A 6,437-nucleotide genomic window follows, 5' to 3' on the forward strand; every position below is an offset into this window, starting at 1 on the left:
TGGTCTAATTGTGACTTGAAGATGTTTACGTCAAAGAAGGCAGATTGTATGAACTCAGAATGGTATATAAGCACAGGACAAGGAGCGGAGCTCTGAACGCCATCCAGATTATTCCTTTTTTTTTTATCCTCTCTTTCTCTGATTTTTCTCTGTTTTCTCCCCGTCCCGATTTAGTCGCCAATTCCCTCCCTCCCCTACCTGGTTGTTGTGCGCATGTTCTCCTACTGGTCGGTACAAGGGAATCCTGAAGTCATCCGCACGCTTCCTCCGACACGTGCGGCGACAGCCAGTGACTCTTTTTTCACCTGGCAGCGAGGGCTCTCATTGGTGAAGTGTAACGCGTGGGAGGTCACGCTGCCTTCATCAAGTCCTGCCTCCGCTGAGCAAGTGCCCAGACCTGACCTGTAGGCGTCGCTGTCCACAACGCCAGATTCCCACCCATGACTTGCCCTCCCCCTAACCCAGCCAAACGGGTTAGTATAGCGATCAGCCCAAGCCTCAAGCAATGTCTTCTGTAGTGTGGTAGTGAAAGGTTAACCGTCTGTAGTGTGGTAGTGAAAGGTTAACCGTCTGTAGCGTGGTAGTGAAAGGTTAACCTTCTGTAGTGTGGTAGTGAAAGGCTTAACCTTCTGTAGTGTGGTAGTGAAAGGCTTAACCGTCTGTAGTGTGGTAGTGAAAGGTTAACCGTCTATAGCGTGGTAGTGAAAGGTTAACCTTCTGTAGTGTGGTAGTGAAAGGGTTAACCTTCTGTAGTGTGGTAGTGAAAGGTTAAACTTCTGTAGTGTGGTAGTGAAAGGCTTAACCGTCTGTAGTGTGGTAGTGAAAGGTTAACCGTCTGTAGTGTGGTAGTGAAAGGCTTAACCGTCTGTAGTGTGGTAGTGAAAGGTTAACCGTCTGTAGCGTGGTAGTGAAAGGTTAACCTTCTGTAGTGTGGTAGTGAAAGGGTTAACCTTCTGTAGTGTGGTAGTGAAAGGTGAACCTTCTGTAGTGTGGTAGTGAAAGGTTAACCTTCTGTAGTGTGGTAGTGAAAGGGTTAACCTTCTGTAGTGTGGTAGTGAAAGGTTAACCTTCTGTAGTGTGGTAGTGAAAGGTTAACCTTCTGTAGTGTAGTAGTGAAAGGTTAACCTTCTGTAGTGTGGTAGTGAAAGGTTAACCTTCTGTAGTGTGGTAGTGAAAGGTTAACCTTCTGTAGTGTGGTAGTGAAAGGTTAACCGTCTGTAGTGTGGTAGTGAAAGGTTAACCGTCTGTAGTGTGGTAGTGAAAGGTTAACCTTCTGTAGTGTGGTAGTGAAAGGTTAACCGTCTGTAGTGTGGTAGTGAAAGGTTAACCGTCTGTAGTGTGGTAGTGAAAGGTTAACCGTCTGTAGTGTGGTAGTGAAAGGTTAACCTTCTGTAGTGTGGTAGTGAAAGGGTTTAAGGCAAATTCGCCTCTGGAGGGATGCGAGTGGTGGCTGTGCTATTGTCTTAAAGAGGAACGTAGAGACGTAGGCCTATATGTCTGTCTTCCTACCAGGCAGCGGGTCCAAAAAGGCCCTCCTCTCCATTGCTTGTCCTTGTCCGATCTACAGTATATATCCAACATCCAGTATTATCCAAAAACAGAAGTAGTTTTTAACATGATAGTAATACAAACAACTATTGTGCGGAGACAGGAAAGCAAATAATTAAATTGGATTACTGGACAGTAGTGGACACTAGTGTTGTCACGATACCAAAATCTTGACTTTGATACCGATACCATCCGAACATCAGGAAAAGTAATGGAATATATTATAGTAGAGAGAGAAAGAGAGAGAGAAAGAGAGAGTTTTGGGCTCTTAAATTTGGAAAACAAAACTTAATGATACTAATAAAATGGAGTATTGGACTGTTTTAAACGGCTGGGTATCGCGATACTGGTATCGGTGAGGTGTATCGTGCAACCCTAGCATTGCAAGCATTGTAGACCTCATATCACTACCGTAAATATGGTAGATACAGTCCTTTATCTATCACATGTACATTTCCTTTAACCCTTTCACTGCCACAATACAGAAGGTTAACCCTTTCACTGACACACGACAAAGGGTAAACCCTTTCGGTTAACCGTCGGTAGTGTGATAGTAAAGGGTTAACCTTCTGTAGTGTGGCAGTGAAAGGGTTAAGGGTGCATTTTAGAACGTTACCACCCAATACCGTCAGCGGCCAGTAGCCATTGTGACGGCATGGCGGCACGGTGGTGTAGTGGTTAACACTGTCGCCTCACAGCTAGAAGGTCCAGGGTTCGATTCCCGCTTGGGGACCCGGTCGCCACGTTGCCAGGTACCCAGGTCTCCCGGGCCTTTCTGTGTGGAGTTTGCATGTTCTCCCTGTGTGCTCGCAAGGGTTTCCCCTCCAGAATATAAACCCCATGGAAAAAGATGCAGAACATATCGCTAACGCTGTCGTGTCCCTGACGAAGATGGACAGGAGCACTTGGATTGGTCCCCGGGCTCTGCCCCATGCCGCAACCCATGTCTGCTCCCGGCTGCCCTTGGGGGGGGAAGGACGACGGGATGGATCAAGTGCAGAGACTAAATTTATTTGTCGACCCAAAGATTGCATGCATGTGTTCCTGTGTGTGCCGCCCATCGCATGTGTGTGTCGCTGCATGATGACATTGTCAATGTGTGCAATGAATAAAGACTTCTTCAAAGTCCAGTTTAATGTGAGGCTGTACACCTGAAGGTTCAGAATCAGAGGGGAAACCATCAACAGAACAGGCCACCTGATGCAACACGGGTCTGTGGAATTGCATAGCCTTCAGGTAACAGTGCTGGTAATCTCTGTAACGCCATAGGTCCCTCTGCCTGTCCGTTAGTCTGGCCTTCCAATTAGCTTCTGGCTAACAGTCCCACTGACATCAAAGCCGGTTAAGCCCCCTGGAGGATGCCAGGATCTCAGCTCATGACAAAAGCAGCTCCGAGGCTCGGAACAGTTTGAACACAAAACAGTACCTAACGTTGACCCCTATAGCAGATTATATTTTTAATGGCGTTGGATTATGTTTAGGAAGCATTTGGATTAACCGGAACATTCCCAGAGAATTGTCCAGAGATTTTCTTTAACCAGATAACCTCTAGGTACAATATATCAGTCAAATCGGTATGGAGGTGTTTACATGTACACATGCTTGTGGCAATACATCGCTAAAGGACATCTAACCATCAACAGTATTAAGGGGGAACCGTCTGAGGTCATCTATTCAGTAACATGAAAAGCAAATGTTTTAAGATATGATTGCACCTATTTACATTTGGTCATTTAGTCATTTATCCAAAGCGACGTACACATTGTGTACAACAAAGCCAGCGTGGAATACACTTCCGGCGGTCAACATTAAGTGTAATAGTCTTAAACTCTTTCTATTACCCTGACTGCAATTAGAAAATGGCCACGGTAAATGTCAAAATATTTTTATATGATCTCTTTTTCTTACACAGTAGTGTATATCTGTATGTCTTGTATGTAATAAATGTCTTGATTAATTGAAAATGGAGGACCCTGATGTAAACAAGACGAAAGTATTTCTCTGGTCTGCATTCTCTTAGCAGTTGTTTGTATTGAGCCGTACTGTATTGTACCCATTCTGCAATCTGTTAATACAGTTTTCAATCAATCAATCAATCAATCAATCAATCAATCAATCAATCAATCAATCAATCAATCAATCAATCAATCAATCAATCAATCAATCTGTACCTCCCGTCCCCCTCCGCTGTGCTGCTATGACCCCTGAATTTCCCCAAGGGGATTTAATTAAGGCACATCTTATCTTATCTGCTCTTAACTCAAGTGCTTCACTTGGAGTGCAAAAGCATAGACGATAAGAAAATGTGAATTTTTTCCGTAAAATGTTTCTTCTTCGTCTTGTTGTTGTTGTTGTTGTTGTTGTTGTTGTTGTTGTTGTTGTTGTTGTTGTTGTTGTTGTTGTTGTTGTTGTTGTTGTTGTTGTTGTTGTTGTTGTTGTTATTATTATTATTATTATTATTATTATTATTATTATTATTATTATTATTATTATTATTATTATTATTATTATTATTATTATTATATTTTACTACCATTGACGATTGCCATGTCAACTAGCAACCAGATTGAAAAATCACAGTTTATTTTCCTCAAAGCACAGCACAGATGCATAATATTTCCATATCTGTTCCTGATCAATAGGCAACGCTGAAGGAGAACGCATCATATTTTCCTTTATAATGCGCCCCCCAGCCAATTTTTACATCGGTCCGGGGCGCAAAATAATACGAATAAATGGACAGGACAATGGAGACAGGGAACCAGGCAGACGGATGGGAGGGAGGCACAAGCCAGACCTCTCCCTCGAGGGAGTTACTGTATGGTTTGCAGGTGAGGGGGGGGGGGGGGGGGGGGGGGTAATCATTCTGAAGAAGTTATTTAGGTCAACCCACAAGAGTGATAGTGAACGACACACCTTGCACTTCCTGTTGGTTATATAGAGAGAGTTGGAGTAATATAATGATACCTACATTGGTACTGTATACCAATCTTTGCTGATTCGTGGGACAACAAAGTATAATGAGCGGTATGAAGTTTCAAAATGTTCAGAAATGTCTTACAAAAGGATCTCAGATTTCCCGTTTGTTTGTGGGCACTAAAAAAAAGAGAATCACCTGACAATTATCAGGAACAGAGTATCATGTGTCTAAAAGAATTCTAAAGAAACCTAACAGTATTAGGATAAGACAGTATTAGGAAGCAGACCTACAATTTTACACGCACACATGCACACGATTAGAGTTTCTTTGATTGATTGGGTCCATTGCATTCTAATCATCGTTGATATCATGAGACTGATTTACCAGCTTAGCAGTAAAAAGTCATCCAACAAGGGGCTGAACTGAGACACGTATTGTGACATACAAAGAAGACTTTAGTACAACCACTTACCCAAGATAGTTCCATTATGGCAAAATAAAAACCCACAAAATTATATCCACAAGCCTCTTAGTCGTCCCCGCTTGGTGGTAGCTTGTCGTCCAAAGCTCTGGTGCCGTTCATATGAAAGGCAGAGGCATGAGAGGGTTTATTTATTTTTTTTACTTTCATGGGTTTGACCGTTCAGCTCAGAGGAGACTGACACCCAGGCCAGCGTTTCTCAATGCAGGAGGGATAATCCCGGCAATGTGCCACTTGAGCAGCTTAGAGGGGGAGGGAGCTGCAGAGGCACAAGAGGCGCTAGGAGGAGCAGAGACAGTGTGAGACAAGGAGTGTCTGAGCTCATCATCACACACAAACATGTAGCGCTGCCATTATGTACCGACAAGCTAGCAGGACATGTGGGAGATGGCGAGTGTTTGTGTAGTGTTAGTGTGTGTGTGTTTACTTTGTATATGGGTGTATGTGATGTGTTTGTGTGTGTGTCGTGTATATGGGTTTGTGTGTGTGTGTGTGTGTGTGTGTTTGTGTATAGGTTTGTGTGTGTGTTTGGGTTTGTGTGTATGTGTTTGTGTGTGTGTATATGGGTTTGTGTGTGTGTGTGTGTGTGTGTGTGTGTGTGTGTGTGTTTGTGTATAGGTTTGTGTGTGGGTTTGGGTTTGTGTGTGTGTGTGTGTCAGTGTGTGTGTGTGTGTGTTTGGATATGGGTTTGTGTGTGTGTTTGTGTGTGTCCAGTTATGCTGCTCTGATCAAAGGTTATGTTAAAGTGGTATGTGGTCCAGTTATGCTGCTCTGATCAAAGGTTATGTTAAAGTGGTATGTGGTCCAGTTATGCTGCTCTGATTACGTCATCTTGAAGTTGACAGGCTTCAAATATGAAAGTATATAATCTTCATACATTGCCATGTTTTTTATGCAAAATATTTTTCTTCAAAGTAACTAGTAACTAATAGGTTCAGATAAATGTAGTGGAGTAAAAAGTACATTATTTCCGTAGTATAAGTATAAAGTTCTCTAAAATGAGTACAGTACTTGAGTAAAAATACTTTAAGCAGCATTGTTACTGAACAATACAATTGTCTAATGGCACGCGATTCATTCTTTGAGCTACCTAGTACAAGTTAAAACTACGTTCCTAATGCACAGTTAAGTGTTCCCCCACAACAACCTGGTAAACCTATTACGGTAAGAAGATTTCCTGACTTTACTCCAGCTCCTGTTACCATTCTCTCTCTCTCTCTCTCTCTCTCTCTCTCTCTCTCTCTCTCTCTCTCTCTCTCTCTCTCTCTCTCTCTCTCTCTCTCTCTCTCTCTCTCTCTCTCTCTCTCTCTCTCTCTCACAGACGTTGAGATCCTTCAACGTCTGTACAAGGATGTTGAGGATGTTCTACGAGTCAGTGGTGGCAGGCGCTTTGACCTGCTGTGACCTGCTGGGGCAGCGGACTGAGAGCGGGGGACGCAAACAGGCTGGATAAGCTGGTCAGGAAGGCCAGAGGAGGAGAGAGGAGGA

At 43.3% G+C, this 6,437-nt stretch overlaps 1 protein-coding gene across 1 annotated transcript in view; it reads right to left on the reverse strand.

The window, feature by feature from the left end:
- Positions 1–5,003, reverse strand: part of LOC311244323 (protein kinase C and casein kinase substrate in neurons protein 1-like) — a 94,390-nt gene extending 89,387 nt beyond the window's left edge. Inside the window, exon 1 of the mRNA XM_084333779.1 lies at positions 4,941–5,003. The gene's annotated coding sequence lies outside the window, so the exon portion shown is untranslated. The remainder of the gene's footprint in view (positions 1–4,940) is intronic.
- Between the last annotated feature and the right edge of the window lie 1,434 nt (positions 5,004–6,437).

Source organism: Notolepis coatsorum (assembly GCF_963971535.1).
Source record: "Notolepis coatsorum genome assembly, chromosome: 17".
Classification (NCBI taxonomy): domain Eukaryota; kingdom Metazoa; phylum Chordata; class Actinopteri; order Aulopiformes; family Paralepididae; genus Notolepis; species Notolepis coatsorum.